Source organism: Strix uralensis, chromosome 2 (assembly GCF_047716275.1).
Source record: "Strix uralensis isolate ZFMK-TIS-50842 chromosome 2, bStrUra1, whole genome shotgun sequence".
In the NCBI taxonomy this organism is placed as follows: domain Eukaryota; kingdom Metazoa; phylum Chordata; class Aves; order Strigiformes; family Strigidae; genus Strix; species Strix uralensis.
This window is the reverse complement of record NC_133973.1, coordinates 122,809,315-122,828,360: the sequence shown is the minus strand read 5'-3', so window position 1 is coordinate 122,828,360 and position 19,046 is coordinate 122,809,315.

The window sequence follows — 19,046 nt, the reverse complement described above, 5'->3', positions numbered from 1 at the left end:
CCTGCTGTGAGCCTGAGAACTTTCCTTGGCTGGTTCTCTGTGTTAAGACTGACAACTAGTTTTCCAATAAAGGCTAGTTTTAGTCGTAGCGTCTGTAAAGTGAAGCCACAGGACTCCTTTCAGTGAGCCGCTGAGCAGCTTTTTATGCATCTTTTCAGATCTGCCACTGCCAACAGGAACTGAGACTAGTAATGACCAAACTTGCTGTCATTCAGACATTACCAGTCCTGTCCCTCCCAGGCACTCTTAATGGTTACTTAGGTGTCATTCAGTTCCAAAGGAACCTATGGCTCATCTATCACTTTAAAATTGCTCAGCTGTTACAATTACACATCTGACTCAGCAGGGACTGTAGCAAAGTCTACAAAGAAAGTTAATGAGCACCAGTAAGGACTAAACAAAATTGACTGCTGGCCACTCAGTGGAAGAGTTTCGCTTTGTGGGGTTAGACACTGGATTCTGGCTACTTCCTATTCTAGGGGTGAAAGGCTAAGTATGCAACCAGAACAGACCAATGCACTAGGATTGGAATGGATTTTAGTTCCTGAAATCCAGAACTGGATTCCAAGAAAACTTTGCTCATGATCTGCCTAGACTTGCTAAATTTCTTCCTTTGAATCTGCTCCCTAAGCTTTGTAATCACTACACATTTACAAACAGGCAGCCATCATAAGTCCGACCTCCTGCCAGCTATGTTTAGAAAACTGAGGGAACCATTACACCATTCAAATACAATGTGCAAGTGCTTAATATAGGAATGAGTTTGGGCTACTGGACCCTATCTGAAGATATACCTGTCTAGGAGCCCCAAAGAAATAGGGAAATTCAGATACATTCCTGTGTGAAGCAATTTCTATTGCTTAGTATGCGGCTTCTGCTGACTAGCTGGGTTTTGCAGATTATTTTTCTCAGGTATTCTGTATCAACAGCAACCTTTGGATTTCCCATTGATGCCAGTCATCTAAAAGACTTGTTCTTTGATATCCAACTTAGAGGCAAGTAAATCCATGCTGAGGCATGCTCTGAAGTCTATTTCTCTTCCTAAACCAAGTGAGCCAGTACAGCAACAAGAAATGGGCTGGAACCCCTCTTCTTCAGTGGACGAGAAACAGTGGTGTGTAGAATTATGGCAGAATCTCTACTACCTCTGAACCCCTGCACAATTAAAAATATTAGTTAGTCTAATTAAGTGCTTACCTGTGAGACAGTCTATCACTTTGTCTTCCATTCATGTGATGACTTTACTTCAGGAGGATGCTTAAGGTCAGAAAGCCTGAAGAGATAATACTGGAATGGCTGTCTGGCTCACTCATCAGTGGATCTTTCAGGATGACTGAATGAAGGCTTGGAAAATTAAACTTTTCAACAGCTCTTGTTATTAGAAAATGTGAGGATAAAATTAAAACTGAGACTGAAAAAAATGCCTCTTAACTAACTGGAGGTGCACCAAATTAAATTTTATCCATATTGCATGTTGGAAAGTGTCCAAAGTGTTAATGTACATTTTTCAAAATAGCTATTGCAGGCAACATTTTAACACTTTTTTCTCATTCATTCTGCTAAGATATTCACCTGGAACTTATTCTTCCAGCCAGTTATAGCACCCTGCCTTGCAGATTGTCAGTACATTTTTTTCTCTGCTAATTTTGTATTGTCCATCTTTGCTGAAATGTGAAAGAGACCTATCAGCAGAAATAATTATTGTAGCTTTCCTCTCCAACTTCAGAACATAATTATTATTCTTTTGTTTTGTTTGGATGCTGTGGAAACTCTTAATTGACTTTTAATTAATAGCCAAGCTAGCTACAACTGAATATTCTTTAACTGGCATATATACCTTTAGGATTTACACACCACCATTAACCCACTTTAAACTGTGCTTGAGCATGCTAAGATTATGCAGAGTTATTCACAGAAAGGAAAGCTAAGAAGGGCAAAAGTTGCAGCCATACGTTTCCTGGGAACTTATCAAACAGAAACAAAGTCTATTAAAAAAATACCAAGGTTATTCCTTTTCCCGGGCTAATCTGTTGTGCTCTGACAGCTCAAAACTTGAAGGTACGAGCACAATTTTGGAACAGAGAACTGCCGTAAGCCATGAATTTGCAAAAGTGGAGCTGGCAGAACAGAGAAGGTGAGCAGACTGGGCTTAGCTTTAGATTCATGTTTTTAGACTACCTTCCTCACTTTCAGTTTCTTATTTAAAAACATATTTGTAGCCATGGAATTTTTGCATGAAAGGACATTACTTTAAAGCTTTGAATAATTTGCATTCTTCTCCCTCTGATCTTTCTGTTGGCTGCTTACAAAGAAAAACATAATAAATTATCACTGGACAAACCAGAAAAAGGCAAGAATGCCAATGCTATATTTTGACATTTATATTATCTCTCTTATATATTTCATCCTTATATCCAGTGATCTCAAATAATTTCAAACATTTTCATATAGACAACCCACAGAACTGTACCCACAAAGCCATTGTTGAAATAGTGCATACAGGAGCTGTCAACCTCTGTTCAGGATAATGGATGCAGCCTTCAGAAAAATTCCTCTGCATATGCCTGTTCCTTCATGCCCTTTTTCTTCAGAAACCCTCAGACATGGGTAAAGCATGGGATGTTTTGTCCATGTGATGAACACTCAACCTGCTATGTGATGGGTTTGGGCTGAAGTACCCGACAAGCTTGATAGAAACAGCTTAGTCACCATGATGTAAAGACCCTGCTTATGGTTAATGGTAATGAAAAGTTTGTGCACCAATAACACGGAGTTACACAACCCCATGCTATTTGTTTTTAAGCTGCAAAATTCAATGCTTTTGAATAGCATTTGTCACACGCAAACGTTCTCCATTTGTACAGCTAAAAGCCAAAGCAATCTGAATTTTCAAGAGATATTCATGAGAGCTCTACTTGTAGTAAAAGAAGCTCAACGAATGACTAGCCATTCTTTGTGTTTGTGAACCTCTCCAAGTTGCTCAATGGTCATACAGTGGCTCAGCAGCATGATATAGGACCATGAACTCCACTGCACACACTCCCTATATCCTCTTTTCCTCATCCACACAACTTCTCTATCACCTATAATTCCTCTGCAACTTCATCGGGGATGATTCCCTTCTGTAGCTTTTCTAAAAAATGAGACTGTATTTTTATACATATATATGTATAAAAAATTATATATAAATATAAATACATTAGTGTAGCCCAGAATCTCAAATGTGTTTTGGCTCATAAAACTCTTAGGAACTTAATAGAGTCTGGGCAATAATTGTAGAGTGCAATGTAGTATATATAAAACAGATGAGGGAGTTGATCATGCCTTGAAAAGTCTTTCTTCTGACTTTAGAAGTATCTTTTGAACCTTCATGGAAAGGAGACTCAGATGTATTAGCTTTTATGAAATGATCAGAGTTTCTTTGATGGCAACACTTCAGAAATGTTTGTTATTATCAAAAGCGCCTGAATAGCCAGCCTATGCCCGTTATTTTCTACACTATTTTAATTGTTTTCAGCGCATAGGTCAGTTTAATCTGCCAATGAATGATCATTAATATATCTAGATGTGGTGGTTTGACCTTGGCTAAATGCCAGGTACCCACCAAGTCGCTCTATCACTTCCCCCCCCTTCCCCTTTTTTTCTCAACAGTGCAAAGAGGGGAAAGAAAATAAGATAGGAAAAAAAGAACAACACTTGTGGGTAAAACAAAAGCAGTTTTAATATAAGAAAAGCGAAGCAAAGGTCTGTGCACGGAAGCAAAAAAGAAACCAGATTTATTCTCTACTTCCCATGAACAGGCGATGTCGGGCCTTCTCAGGAAGCAGGGCTCCAATACGCGATGTCGGGCCTTCTCAGGAAGCAGGGCTCCAATACGCGTAGTGGTGGCCTCGGAGGACCAAGGGTGACCCCACCCCCTTCCTCCTTTCTCCCAGCTTTATACTTGAGCAGACATCATATGGTATGGAATATCCCTTTGGTCAGTTCGGGTCAGCTGTCCTGGTTGTGTCGCCTCCCAAGGTCTTGCCCACCCCGTCCCACTGTGGCAGGGGAAAATGTTGGAAAGATCCTTGGTGCTGTGTAAGCACTACTCAGCAGTAGCCACACCACCAGTGTGCTATCAACACCCTGCCAGCTCCCAACATAAAACACAGCACCATGAGGGCTGCTACAGGGGAAAACCAATTCTGGTCAGCCAGACCCAGTACACTAGACATGGTCTTTTGGGGTGTGAATTTTGATTTAATGATGTGCTGATTTCACCGGAATTACTCTCAATTTAAACTGGTAAAAAAGGAAATCAGAATGAGCCCAAAGTTCGTATGAACCAGAGATTCTCTTCTATTTTGATGGGACATGCTTATATATTCATAGGCAAAATTTGCTGTGCAGCAATCATCTGGCATTTTGCAGCTCTCACACTACCTGAATACAGAAAATGAAAAAGAAGTTTCTGCAACTCAAATAGGTCTCATTACTAAGCGATGCATGAATGCTCTCATGTGCACAGTCTGCAGCACCTAGGAGATATGAAAAATTAAGAATGGCATAAAATTAACACAGAGCTTGCTGTTCCTGTATCTCTTAGGATGTAATTTAATGATTAATTCTCCTGAGAATAGATTGTGTCAACTGATCAATGCAAATGAAAACTGTTGACTGGCTAATACCTGCAGTGATGGTTTGAAAGGAGGCTGTGGCTGGAAAGTCTTAAGCATCAGAAGTAAAACTCCTTCACTCAAAGGAAGTTTAGTGTGCCTGTGGAAACTAGGAAACACACTCAGTGCTCACAGGCATCCTCTGCAACCTAGGTTTGATGGGACATCAGCCTGTGTTGAGGGACATCAACCTGTGTTGAGTGACCTTATATATTCTGTAAACTCTTTCAACCATTATCTCTCATGTGAGAATATAATTTTCTGTACCTGTCCCAATATATCCTCTCTCTACCTTGTTTCTGAGAGGCTGGAAGTGTCACATTAGACTTAAAGCAGGAAATCATAAGGATTTTGGTATGTAAATGTCTTTCACCAATGTGTTGAAAAACATGTAGCAAGTAATTAATTTTTCCTGTCTGAAAATATCTGCATGTTGTTTTCTGTTTGTATTGCACAGTGATGTTTTAAGAATTTCTTCATCAGAAAACTTTCATATACAATGTCATCATTATGCATTCTTAATTAGTATTATTTTAAAAAGCCAAAACCAAAACCATAATGCAGCAAAATAAGGAGAGGTTCAGACTTCACATTAGAAAGCATTTCTCCACAGAGAGGGTGGTTAGACACTGGAACAGGCTTCCTAGAGAGGTGGTCAATGCCCCAGGCCTGACAGTGTTTAAGAGGCATTCGGATGATGCCTTTAGTAACATGTTTTAATCTTTGGTCAGCCCTGAAGTGGTCAAGCAATTGGACTAGATGATTGTTGTAGGTCTCTTCCAACTGAAATTACTATTCTATTCTATTCTATTCTATTCTATTCTATTCTATTCTATTCTATTCTATTCTATTCTATTCTATTCTATTCTATTCTATTCTATTCTATTCTATTCTATTCTATTCTATTCTATTCTATTCTATTCTAAAAATGTCACGTACTGACCCTGTGCCTCCCACTAATGATTTTACGTAGATCTGAGAGCTCTTGGTGAATCTTCATTAGGAAATTTTCTTGATTAACATTGCATGATTGGTCACTACTGCTCTTGCCCTTTATTAGTTTGTCTCTATCAGCTGGTGCTATTCTGAATCTCCAGCTGATTATCTCTCACTCCATTGTTTTCTATTTCTCTTCTGTGATCTTTACAGTCTTAACTTTCACTCATACCCATTTTGCAATTTTCCTTTTCTTGCACTACATTTATTTCATGGACTATTACTTGCAGAAATTTTCACATGACTGCATGGATAAAATCTCTCTTGGTTGAAGGTTGCAGTAAGCCATACTCATTCAGAAAGTCTTGTCAGATATCATCAACTTATATATGTCCCATTTTTTCTGAAAACTCTTCCTTGCTTTTAGAACTTTAATAGAACAATGCATTCCTTATTTTTTGCTTAGGAGAATGAGGGATAATTTAAAATTAATTGTAAAGATGGAAGAGAATTGAGACCACAAAATGTAAAAGAGTTTTTGATTGTATATATTCAAAAGGGCAGAAAGTAGAGTACAATATGGTATAGTGTAGTGTGGTATACAACTATCTCATGAAAAATCTGTTCTGCTGAGAAATGACATTCAGTTGATGTTAACTTTGTCATAAATATTGAGAATCCTGCTAAATTGGGCAACCTACTGAGAAGCAGAAATAATTGCCTGATGCATACGTTTCCTTTTTTATACAAGAATATTGTACAAGAATATTTCTACAAGAATATTGCATCATAAGCATTTAGATGTCATCTATGATGGGCTTCTCAGAGGAAATCAAAAGCTACTGCCCTGAGCTCAGTGACCTCTTTAACTGTATCCTGAAAGCTTACTAGACTTTTATATTTGGATACACATAGAAGTCAAGATACAGCTCCCTGAACTCATGGGATGGACAGTACCAACAGCAACACTCTATGGTCCTTTGTGAACTTGGTTGTGTTTTCCAACAGCTGAACACCAGAATGGGATCTTAAATGCCTCTAAATTTTTCTCAAAGTTACCTCAGCAATATAAACTATGTTGGAATAACCTCTGCCATGTGTGATTATTACTGTTGGATGGGTCACTGCAGGACTTAACACAAAGCTGCATCCAAAAGTCAACCCAAATATTGCCTAACAGCTGCAAAGCAAATGTTGAGGCTAGTTTTGGAAAAAAAGTTACATGGCAGGAAATCATAAAGAGCTGGTCTGAAGCTGACAGCTGCTGCATCTGCTTCTGAAAATCTTTCCAATAATGATTATATTGAAAAGAACAACAAACTTTATATGATGCTCTCCTCTTGCCCTGATCAAATTCCTAGTTTAAGTGATACAAAAGTTGTTTTGGTTAACAGATGCTTAAATAAGTATAGGTTTTGTTAGGTATTGCAGATGCAATCAGTGGCAAGATGGCTCTTACAGAAATCTCTTGTGAAGTCCAAATCAGTTACTTTGTATAAAAAGTCCATAGTTTTGTGTCCAGGCTGATGAACTGCATGTATAGCCTGACAATAACCATATATGCACAGGTGGAGGCAGCTTCTGGAAAAGCACAGGTTATAAGGAACTGTTGAAGGCCACAAATCAGACTGTGAAGACATATCTCAGTTCTTAGATTTACATGTTCAGTATCTTTGTGTTGATGTGATTGTTAATCAGGTGTGTGATTTGAGGAGCCTGTTGCCATTTTAGACAAGCTAGGACAAATGGGGTTCAGTGTCTTCCTAATAACCTGGAAAGATGGTTAGATATTTGATCCAGGTAGCAACCTCCCAACTACATGACTGCATTACTTCTCTATCTGATTGATGTTGATGAATGTTGTGTCTCTGGACTTTATAAGCTGTAAGTCACATCAAAGACTTTAAGGGAAAGGAGAAACTGACAGTGGCTGGCTTGATCTTCTCTTAGATGTCCTGAGCTGAGTGGTGCTCTTGTGGAAAAGAGAATTCTGGAATCATAATGTCACAGTGGATAAAGTGCAGAAAAACAAGCACCATTTTTACAGCTTGAAAACACCTGGAAGTATACCCAAGACAATATCTAAAGATCTGAGCATTTTTATGAATTTGATGATAACATGTGACATGGTGAGCCAACCTGGATTTCAGAGCATCATGGTAAGACTGTCCTAGCCAAGAAATTTTATTCAGTCTTGAGATCAACAGCTCGGTGGTGGTATATATGGAACAGACCTTTAATAATAACCCACAACAGTTAAAATACAAAATCAGCTCATCATGTGAAGATGCAGAAACTATTATGGAAACTACTTAGTATTATTTTCTAGTATTAAAATCCAGTTTGAGAGTGTTCAAAATCCTTTCTATATTTTCTTGTCTTTCATTAAAACTGTTTTGAGTCCACATTGGCTCTTACACAACACTGACAAGGTTTCCTGAATCTCCAGCTCAGCAGATAGTTTTGATTGTTTCAGCAAGCCACATCAGGCACTCTAAGTAAAGCCTGTAAACCCCACTCAGCTTTGAAATTCTTTGTTTCAGTCACTGCTAGTAAGTAAAATCATCTGAGGAATTTTTTCAAGAAAGGCCTACTTAAAATATATACAGATTATGTGTTTCGGAATCAATTGTGTAAGCTTCATACACATGAATGGATAGCATATTCCCAACCGTTCCCTCCAGCATAGATATTGGCAAGACCTAACCAGTTTATTATATAAGAAAAGTTTCATTTGTGTGTACACATTTGCATTAAGTTTTCTTGCATCATATTGCTAAATATGTTAAGATCCTGCTGTAGTCATAACAAGGTAAAGGTTAGTTTTTGAGAAGCCTTCAAGGTCCATGGAATGTTCTCATATTGCCATTGGTTGTTACTTCACTGACTGTTTCCCGTCAGCTTCAAAATAAACAAAACAAGTTCTCATATTGCACAGACAGGTTGTGGCCACCAAAAAATAATGTTTATATGAATATAGTAAAAAGGTTCATGCCAAAATTTTCTTTTACACTTCCTGACGTGACTGCTCTCTGACAGTGTTGGATGTGTTACATTTATGATCTTATAGCACCCAAAAGCATATTAGATGCTTTCCATGCCCGAGTTCATGGTCTTTCTGATTCCAAGACAAAAAAAGGGGTTCAGCTATCTAAACCTGAGGATTTGAAATAATTCTGCATTGTTGTAAAAAGAACTAGCTGAGGTAATCAACTGATTGCATATAAATTTAGTTTTTCATATAAAACTTTTCTTAGATTTTATTACTGCAAAGATATAACCTCAAGAGTCAAATGTAGTCTAAAATACTCAAGAGATATATTTGTTTCTTCAAAGAATTCCCTCAGAATATGTAAGCTTAAGTCATGCTTTTTAAACACCAGTGTGTTTGAAACTGTTAAGAGAGGATCATACAAAACATTTAGCCTGACTTGCATTTGCCAGAGTGCAGAGGCTTCTGTGTTGTAGGAGAGTTGCCTGAGTTTTCCTACATCATTCATCAGAAGCACAGGAGGGATTCAATTTGCCTAGATGTAGACATCTATACTATTAACAGCTATAGCTGACTTGGTGTCTCTAGTGTGCTCATAATGACTGGAGGGAAATGGTAATCTGTGGTGTGCATCAGCTGGTCCATTCTAGACACCCACACAGGATAAAATCCATCACAGAAATACTAGAGATGTTAATTTCTTCACTGATATGAGAAGAGTCTAAGGCCACTCCATACCTGAATTCAAGATATTGGCATTTACTCAGATGAGTTATTAGTCCCTCCATGTATGTTGTCAGCAGAGAATTTGCTCTACTGCTTAGGGGAGAGCAAAGTGGTACTCAGTATGAATGTCTCCAGGAGACAGACAAGCCTCCTGCACAGCATATAACAGTGGTCTTTCAGAGTGAGAGATGGATTGGATTTGACTGACGAAGAAGGCTGTGAGAAGGGTTTAGGTTTGAAGAGTGGTTAAGGAAAAGATGAAAATGTCATTTTTAGCTATATGTATGAGAAAACTGTCAGTTAGCCATACTTTTTGCTTGACTTTGAATATTTTTTGTAACCCAAAATAAGGGTAACCATTTTTCAGAGTGCTGTGAGTTGCAATTATCTAATCTGAAATATCTAATTAGTATTTAAGTAAAAGCAGCCTGACATTTTGAAATATGTCAAGCACCTAAGCTCCTTTACAATTCAATGGAACTTGTTAGCTGGAGTCTCTAATAGCCAGGCAAAGGAGAAGTTTTAAGAACTAATTTTAGTCACTGAAGACAGCCTGGGCCACAAGAATCTGTAGCATTTCTAAACTAATGTAGCTATCTGGCATGAGAGATATTAAGTGGCTACAATCAGAACTGATGCAGAAATCTACGGTTTTCAAAGAGACAGCTTACTGACCTTTTGGCCATGGAAACTATTATTCAGCTATTTCATCATGTATGTGTCTAAGAGCAGAACTAGCAATCCATAAGAACTGTAACCAGGATACAGTGCCTGCAGTATCGTACAGTAACATACTTTAGAAAAAAATCTGATAAATATCAACATTAACCTGAAACATGACAAAAATAATTTAAGAACTTTCCTGGACTAATGCAAAACTTAAAAAATGCAAATGATTTACATCTGTCTTTCATCTGCATTTTGCAGACCCATTGTCTTGCAAGAATCTAGAATAGAATCTTGCACACATCTAGAATGCAGGTTTACTTAATAGATTAGAAGTGTCTCAATGCATCCCTCATAAGCATTTCCACAATAAAGACTGAATCATAAACATGCATTTTATGAGGTTCTTTTTATGAGCTTATATGAGAATTTTTGAATCCCATATGACCAGTGTCCCATTCACAATGAGTACAACGTGTTTTAACATGCCCTCAGGGAGGTGTCTATTTATGGTTCATTAATAAGGGCTATTCTCCAAAGAGCTATCCATTATATAATTATAAAGAACACTAAAAAATGACCTCCCAGTTTCTGTGATGGGGTTGTTCAATGTTTTCTCATGGCATGCGAACAGATGAAAACATCTGCGCAGCCCTAGCTTCTTGCCTAATTAGACAGCTCTTGTATATTTGCTTTTTCTTAAACCATGAAAACACATTTTTAAATTACGTTATCTTATTTGTAGTCTGTTGGGTGTAGGGGGGAAATGTAAATTACAGTAGTTAACTGCTTATCTGCAGACATCTAGCATTTGTTCCTCTTTTGCGTGACTGTGAGTGGCATGCTGGGTGTTGTCTGGGGACCTCAGGATGTAACTGTGTCTGACATATCATTAAGGGGAATAATATGCAGCAGAAACAGCAGCTGAGAGATATAACTGCTTTCTTTTGACATCTGCATCACATCTGAGAAAAGAAGGAGGCATGACAGTCCTGAGGGTGGGCAGGAGCCTGCTTGGGAGGCTCAGCAAGTGGGACTGCATCTTACCAATCTTCACTGGCAAGAAACACATTTGGCATCTGAAGCATCTACTGAAGCTTTGCTCTGAATCATTGTTTAAAATATCTAGGGCAGCCCTCCTGTCTCAACTGTCTGTGTGACTTTGAGCAAGGTGCTGGTTTTCTTTGCCAGTCTTTGAAATAGTAATGCCAATACATAATTATCCATCCTACTGTGAAAGGGTGGTTCAGTCTGTAATGGGCTTTGAGCTTCTGGAATAAAAGCTGCCTAGCAAACACAAAATATTATGATGACTCTAAAGTTGGATGGTGTATCAAAACATGTAAGGGAAAGCACCATGGTGGAGACTGCATAATACCTCCAAATACACATTTCTATTTGTGTTTTCCAGAGGTACATATTGCTTTAAAGTTCCTCGTACAGGTGGGAGGAACAACGGGATGACCAGATCTTGTGTTATTTCTGCTAGTAGGTGATAGAATTACCCATAAAGGAGAAAGTCTCTCATTTCTTTTTCCTAGTTTTCCTCTGATTTCACAGTGTAGTTCTTAACAATGAAAAATCAACATGAATACCACCATATTGTGTTTTCCTTCTCAGGTCTGCTAAACAAATACTTAATATTATATCCTTTTCAGATCATCTCATAACATGTGCTACATTGCTCCATAGTAAATGTTATTAAATAGCATTGCAAGCTATGTTCCGAGTCACTGCTGGATAAGGAGGCATTTTTTCATGCTTTTTATTAAACCTTCATATATAAATTAATGTTTAAGGGCTTAATGGATGATTTATAGATATTTCAATAAATAAAAAAATATTATGGACTTCATCAGGTCAATAGTTTGCCACTTATCATGGTACTTATGTACATGATGTACTTAAAACTATCTGGTACATGTACAGCTAGACCTGTAGCATGCTCTTAACATCTATTAATAATTTTAAATCATTTATAAATGTAATAGTTGAATGATGTATTTTTTTAGCACATGAAAAATAGAGATTTCAGTTTTCTTAAAAGGAAAGAACCATTTAGTTCTTGGTTGAGTGTTCAATATGCTCGGCATCTAATTTGATTTGTAGCATCTCTTGGTTTATGATGTGATATTTCCCTGACAGTTTTCTGTTGACAGTGCCAATACTTGCAGTTGCTTGTTCATGTGTGAATACTATTTGATAAGTCTCTATATTTGTATGCTGTCTTTTTGCAGCAGTAAAATAAACCACCATCTTTTTCAGACATGGGTAGAATCAGATCAGAGCTTTTCTTTTCACAGGAAGATAAAGTAAAACACTGAAGGATACTATTGCTGTGTTTTTGGAGCATTGTGAACTGAGTTGATGAGGAAGTAATTAAAGACAGGAAAAACCAATCCCACTGAATCAATCTCATAGAAATTACAGGAATCAGAAAAGCTTTTCATATGTAGAAGTCTGATTTAAAAGCTCTGAGGGGAGAAGGGTAAAAAGAGGCTTTATTTGTGAGCAATGCACAAAATCAATGTATTAGTCTGAACAGGCATTAGCTCCTGGAGCCTGGAAATGGTGATTCACCTCTATTGTGTAGCAAGTGTTTTGGGGAGTTAGATCCTCAAGTCCTTCCAGATTTGTTCACAGAATCTGAACAATAAAGAGGAATTCTATTATGATTGCAAAATATTAAATATTTCCTACTTACATTTCTGTCAGGGTTTAAAGGCCAGCACTGCACCCTTCCAGACTGAAATAGAAGGCAAAAAAAGTGGGACTGACACAGGTTAAAAAAAGAAGTTTCATTCCCTGAACGCTGGAAGTAAATAGAAATGGATAGTGCTACTTATTAAGGATTATGTATAATTCTTCCCTTCAGCATGACTTTTAGGGGCACACACATGATTTGCTGTGAGTCAAAGTCAGGCAGCTGCCTCTGAAAGGGAATATTGCCCAACTTGTTCCTAGGCTCAGACAGATTCACACAACCAGAGCTTACTGCTGCTGAGAAAGCCACGTGTCTCATACATGGGTCTGCAGAGTCCTCTGCAGACACAGGGAGGACAAATGCAGCACTGGCTAACACACAGGGTACGACTGAACTCAGAAGACTGAGAGAGAGAGGAGTTGGGGATGGAAATGGTTTTCAGCGTTTTTCAGTGTAGCTAAGCTACGTGTAGGAGTCCACTTCTCCCTAACAGCTTCCACAGGGAAATAACTGTTACAAAGACTCTGCAAGGCTTGCTGCTTCCAGGGTAAAGGTAGAGGAAACTCTGGTGTAACAGGAAGCGCAAAAATGTAGCAGATGTCTCTCCCCCTACCTTCTTCCACCACAGATGACTGTGGATTAAACAGTGATGAAAAAATATTTGTGGGCACAGGAGCTTCATTGACCTGTTAGTACAGTCCCTGATATACTTTTTGTTCATGCCAGTTTATCCTCACCCACACTGTTGTTCAATATGGCACAAGGACAGTTTCCAAAGGGACTGCCTGGATACAGCTACCTAATGTTGGAAACTCTGAGAGTTTTCCCTATAGACACAAGCTAGTCCAGGTCTGTTGGTCTCAGGGCCAAAGAAAGGCCTTGGGCAAATTTAATTCACTGATACCTGTGCACACTCTGTGCTCACCAGGTACATTAATGAGTCAGGTCCTTCCATAACCTCTCAAAGTGGGGAAGATGGAGCAAACTGTCACCTCAGCTCTCCCAGCTCCGTGTGGCTTTGGTGATGAGGAGTGTTCTGCACAGCTGCATAACCGGGATCCTCACATGCCTCTTCACACTATCATTAGGTGTTGCGTTGAGTGAGGGATAAATTTAGTAAAAGATGAATCCCCTTGCATTCTAGCCAGTCCTCAGAGATTAGAGGGGCTAGGGGCAGATGGATTTATCTCTGAATAAGCCAATTACTGCTGTGACTATGCACCAGATGCACGAACAGCCTGTGTGCTGTAGGTCCAGTCACATTCAAAAGGAGCAGTCAGGTTCATGAATAGAACGGTTTATTCTTAGCAACATCTACAGATTCTTTGAGATTGCCAACGATAAATGCACTATACTGCAGAATGGTTATATAGCTCTACAAAAAAACCCCAACTGCAATCACAAGCTCAATTTCCTGGGTAGGCACTTGGCGTAGCCAAGGTCACAAATATTATCAAAAAGCCTCCCTTCTGGTGGCAGTGGGGCGAGAGGAACAAACCTGTCGATCTGTCCCTCTTATTTGGTATCGAATTCTCATCCCTCTGAGTTAGGTATGAACTTGGGGTAGTATTTATCCACTATTGTGTCAAATGTGTATATGTGTGTCAGTGGGACTGTGGTCAAGCCACTGTTCTTCGACCTGTAGCACAAAGCATTTCTTGGCATAACTTCCGAGGAGTTGTGCAAAACATTTATTTTGAAAAGTGGAAGAACGGGACAATGTGGCTTCCACCTCACTTCACATTCCTTCTTGGTGTCATGGCAACACAAACCACCAGATCTTCACCCTGTCCTGTGTCTGCTTTGGGCACCAGGTGTTCAGCAACTGTGGGTTTTGCAGTTTTTCACTGTTTTGTGCTTTCAACACTTCCAACATTTCCACCCTGTGACTATGGTCACACCCACACACTTAAATGTGGTCTCAAATTAAGGTCTCAGGAGCAGGGATGTTGACTGGGACATCCCCTTGTCTAATGGGATATAATTACTAAGCTGAATCATTTTTATGCCAACAGCTTTCATTATAGCTGATTTTACACAAGATATTGCTATGCCTAGGGCAACTATAATCACAACAAACATCAACACATATTGTATGAAACATTGGACCCAACTAGTAACACCAAATCCAAACCAACTAAACACCCTTCAAAGTCAGCTATTACTCATGGCTTCTCGGAGTTTGTGGGTGTCTTTCACCACCTGTCGTATCTCCTCTGGTTGGGTGTTGAGATCCTGCATAACATTAGGGATGTAAACACAACAGTCAGTACTGCAGAGGTTTAGATAGCCACAAAGTCCATTTTGATGTAACAGCATTAAGTTCAGCTTGTAATTGAGTAGCTTGTAATTGATTAATAAGAAACTGCAGACTAACACTGGTAACATTAGCTAATTTCTCTACTTGATAATTTGCTTAACTGTAATCGCATTTGTGTGGTAGCAGACCCAAATCCCCAAAATCCTTCCATTGCCCAGGCTATGTGGGTGACTACTCCCAGGTCTTGCCACCCCTCTACATCTTCCCTCAGTCTTATTCGCACCTGTGTCGTGCGAGCCACCCAGTAGGGTCGGATGGGAGTCCTTTTCCATGTGGGGCACAATGCTGGGAGGCCCAAGGTGCATTGGAGTTCAGGCAACCCTGTCCATAAAGAGATCCACATATTGCCATGATTACAGGCCCAGATGAAACCAGCCAGAGTGTCACCAGAGGCAACACGGCAATCATTACAAGGTGCAAAATCTGCACTTACTGCTTCATAGACTATGGTATGATTCTGGCACAGACAGCCCATTTTTAGGGTGATGTAAACTGGCCAATAGTATTTAACCCAACCATGTTGTTTCCAAATGGAACAATCATAATGTTTTTGCAAGACCACAATGCTGATTTGTTTGATACTGAGACAAAAGAGAATCTCTGGCCAAATGGTGTAAAACCCTGGAGGCCATCGTCAAACCCAAATCAGGAACAGTCATAGCTATGGTCATTTATTTTGGAGTAATCTTGCCCTTTATTCCACTGTATGCATCAGAAAGTATTTACAGGTTGATTATATTGCAGGATGTTGGTTGCTCATCCCCAAGGTCACAAATTTTGGTTCCAAGTAGAGTTTTCCAACATCTGGGGTACTGGCAACCTGGGAAAACATAAAAGAGGATTGCTCAGTTTCTGTCTAACAGGTGCACATTGGGTTAGAAAGAGAGCATTACCCATCTAGTATTAATTCAATGGATTTTTCCAGAACTATCTTTTGCTTCCCAAGTATAAAGATGTTTTGCAGTTGTTAATACCATTGCTACCATTCTAGTCTGTGGTAGCTTGACTAACACAGGTTGTCCTGTGTAGAAACCCATAGGGTATTCTCCAGGTTTCTTAAGAATTTATGGTACTACAGTTGTAGCAGTAACACAGAAGGCTTTAATTTTGGGACAGCCATTTCCACTGCATCTATTGTTTAATTGATAGATGGCATTGGAGAGTCGTAAATGCCACCCAGTCTCATGGGTTTTAGCAAATCACTTGACCAGGCCATTTGTTCACTCAGCGATACTGTTGGCCTCGGGATAATATGGATTATGAAATATCCAGTGAATACCTTCTTCTTTTGGCCATTAGGGACTGTTGTTCTTGTCAGTCTCACTGTTAAAACATGAGTCTGTAAGAATCATGAAAGCAAACGAGAGAACAAAGCTCTTGACCGTCACCAAACTAACACAATCAATGAAAAGCTGGTGAACAAAATATTTTGTGAAAGATGATATTGAGTGCATTAATTTTGTGAAAGGGGCAATAAAATACAAATTTTTGGAAAGCAGTTCAAAGCCAAGCATACCTGAGGTGGTTCCAGCTGAGGGAAATCAAGGGGAAAAATGCCACACTGTCATGCAAAAATACTGATATAACATTGAAATTACGTAGCTGGGGAAGTGCAGAAGTGAATGCAGCTGTGACATTGATGGGGAACTGTGTGAGAGCACAGTGTTGCAGCAGACATAGAGGATGGAGGTGGACAACACTGCAGCCACTGTTGTACCCTCCAGCAGAACCAGAGAGTGGGTAGCAGAGGCAGCTCTCCATGGGAGGACCAGATTACTTCAGTTCACAGATTCATGAGGGCCTTCATGCATGGACAGGCCTCTAGGCATCTCCAGTTTTGAGATTTGTAAAAACACAAAGGTATAAAGTAAATTTATGTCTAAGGGTGAACAGCACTAAGTGTTCTTACAGTGATTAGTGGGAGGATCTCAATACCAGGGAAACTTGTCACCATTCAGAAGGATCAAGATGGTATTTTTATGCTTAGATTTTCTCTTGATCAACCAGATAGCAAAATCTAAGACCCATTAACCCAGTACATGTGTTGGGTTTGTGTGTGATGGGGTTTTGGTAGAGGGGGAGAGGGCTACAGATGTGGCCCTTGTGAGAAGGTTCTCAAAGCTTCCCTGACTCCAAGTTGGACCCACCTCTGGCCAAAGCTGAGCCAATTAGTGATGGTGGCTGCACCTCTGCAATAGCATATTTAAGAAGGGGAACCTGAGAGGAGGAAGAGGAGTTGTGAGGGAAATACCTATGCAAACACTGAGGTCAGTTGAAGAAAGGAGGAGGGGAGGAGGTATGCCAGAGCAGAGACTCCCCTGCAGCCCATGGTGAGAGGGCAGGCTGTCCCTCTGCAACACATGGATGTCACCCGTGGAGCAGATACCCACCTGTAGCCCATGGAGGATTCCATGCTGGAGCAAGTGTCTGCGCCCAAAGAAGGCCAGGACTCTGAGGAAGCCTGATCTGGACCAGTCTGTTGCTGGGAAGACTGCAGCCCGTGGGAGGGACCCACCCTGTAGCAGTTCATGATGAGCTGCAGCCCATGGGAAGGACTCATGTCAGAGAAGTTCATGGAGGGCTATTTCTCATGAGAGGGACCCCATGCTGGAGCAGGGGAAGAGTGTGAGGAATCCTCCACCTGAAGAGGAAGGAACAACAGAAAGAACAGGTGATGAATTGACTGCAACCCCCATCCCCAACCCCCTTGAGCTGCTCGAGGGGAGGAGGTAGAGAAATCAGGAGCAAAGATGAGCCCGGAAAAAAGGTAGGGGTGTGGGGATGGTGTTTTTAAGATGTGGTTGTATTTCTCACTGTTCTATTCTGTTTGATTGGTAAATTAGTGATAATGGTGGTGGTGTTCAAATTAAGTTGATGTTCTTTTTTCTTCCCAAATCAAGTTTGTCTTTTACCCATGACCATAATTGATGAGTCACCCCTCCCTGTTCTTGTCTCCATCCAGGAACCTTTTGTTTTATTTTTTCTTCCCTATTCCTGAGGGGGAAGGAGTGAGTGAGCATCTGTGTGGTGCTCAGTTGCCCTCTGGGCTTAAACCATGACATTACAACATGATAAATAAATACCAGTGTACAGGTGTAGTCTAACAAGTAATTTTCTTGCTTGTTTTAAAGTTTCCGTTCTGCTTGTAGATGTGATATTTGGCAAATAAACTTGATAGGATAATCTCATGAAATCAAGTCTATTTAACACAGGATACGTTATAAATGCTAAATAATATTACAAATTATCCGTACTTTACAAGATCATCTACAAGCATGATTTTCCATTGCAATTTGTGCATTTGGACTCCCATAGATCCTTGATCTGGGGATGATCTGGGAACCTTGTAGTATCGTAGCATGACCCATTAAGTAAGTCAAGATCAAGGCCTGTGATAGTTCATTTAAAGGATGCAGTTCTTTTTATCTCTTACAGGGGCCCTAGGTAATTAACTTACATTAGATTCTAAACTCACAGATATCCAGAAACAAGTGATGTGACTCTCAGCACATGTGAAAAAAACAGAGGGTCTCTTCCTAATCAAGGTTATATATAGCTACAACATTTCTTGTTACTTTTGCTGTAAACAGGAATAAAAGCAGACAGTAGTTATTCCCTTCTGTCCTGCAACAAGAGCAGGAGAAAGTATGTGGTAAAAGGGTTTATTTATATAGTCCATGCAAAAAAGACTGACTTGTAGTCTACCACCACTGCCTGAGGTGAGTACTGAGAAAGTCCATAAAATCTAACATAACATTGCTATTGTAATTGCTGTTACTGCAGTAACTTCAAAGAATACCTGCCATTCACCAACATCATACAGTGTCAGGCTCTGTACTAACACAGGCCAAAGGACGATCTTTCCATCATTTTACCATTCAAAAGCAGAATAAAATATTCTTTGTTCTAACACTTGCTGATCCATGCTGATCTGAATTGTGATATGTGAGTGCATCTGAGACAAGCCATCTCTTCACCAATGTGAATACTAGCTGATTCTTAATTTTTAATTTATCTTTGCTCACTCCTTTCCAGCTCATCTGG